Genomic DNA, 895 nt, shown 5'->3' with positions numbered 1-895 from the left:
TAGGTACAGTGTTTACTTCATTTATTAGAAAATCACAGTGAGAGACTCTCTCACTGTTTCGTGGTCAAAAAAGAAAATAAATAAATTATCCCACATGCGAAATATATGTGATCAAATCAATTTACTCCAGATTAAAACCCATGTCATTAGCGACCATTGTCACGTGGCATAGTCCCTCGACCTGGCCAACAACCATGATTCATAGGAACTGGTATTTTCGATCGTTGTCATGTGACATAGTTCCTCGACCTGGCCAACAACCATGGTTCATAGGAACTGGTATTTTCGACCGTTGTCACGTGACATAATACCTCGACCCGGCAAACAACTATGGTTCATAGAAACTGGTATTTTCTCTAGTTGCAACGCACGGACATTTGTGCTAGTAATAGAATAAAGAACGATAGTAGCTTCCTCCCTTTGCATCGTTGGACTGTTGATTTGCCTGAACCGAATGAAAAAAGGAAAACGCTTGTTCTAAACCGACTGATTTTACGCTGCCACAAACCGCCTCGCGAGCCGTCAGATCAACTCGAGATCGTACGGTTCCAAGTCGTCGCGCGTGAGCAAGCGGGCCCAAGCCGTTCCCAGTGTTGTGTTTCTTCCATTACCTGTGTCCATTGCAGGCTTTGCAGCACAACATTCATCTCTCTTCTCTCGTCACACTAGATCCCCCTATCCTTCTGATGCGACACTCATCGCGGCGGCGAGACGCCGGGACAGCGAAAAGCCGATGCGAGGAGGCAGAGTGGTGGCGCGCGCATCTTCGTCTCAGACCATGGCCGGCGTCGCCCCAGACCTCAGGTACTAGACCCTCTCACAAATCCATCTGGAAAAATGTTCGGATATTTGCGAACTCTTGGGTCCTGAGGTGCTCGTCGGAGCTGGTAGGTTG

General features: G+C 47.9%; 1 protein-coding gene across 3 annotated transcripts in view; it reads left to right on the top strand.

The window, feature by feature from the left end:
• The first annotated feature begins 587 nt into the window (after positions 1-587).
• The window catches only part of LOC123070106 (protein tesmin/TSO1-like CXC 2), a 5,413-nt gene continuing 5,105 nt past the window's right edge, over positions 588-895 (top strand). For all 3 annotated transcript variants that reach the window (XR_006433385.1, XM_044493129.1, XM_044493128.1), the window contains exon 1: positions 588-804. The gene's annotated coding sequence lies outside the window, so the exon portion shown is untranslated. The remainder of the gene's footprint in view (positions 805-895) is intronic.

This window comes from Triticum aestivum, chromosome 3B (assembly GCF_018294505.1).
Source record: "Triticum aestivum cultivar Chinese Spring chromosome 3B, IWGSC CS RefSeq v2.1, whole genome shotgun sequence".
Lineage (NCBI taxonomy): Eukaryota > Viridiplantae > Streptophyta > Magnoliopsida > Poales > Poaceae > Triticum > Triticum aestivum.
This window is presented reverse-complemented; position numbering and strand designations above follow the sequence as displayed.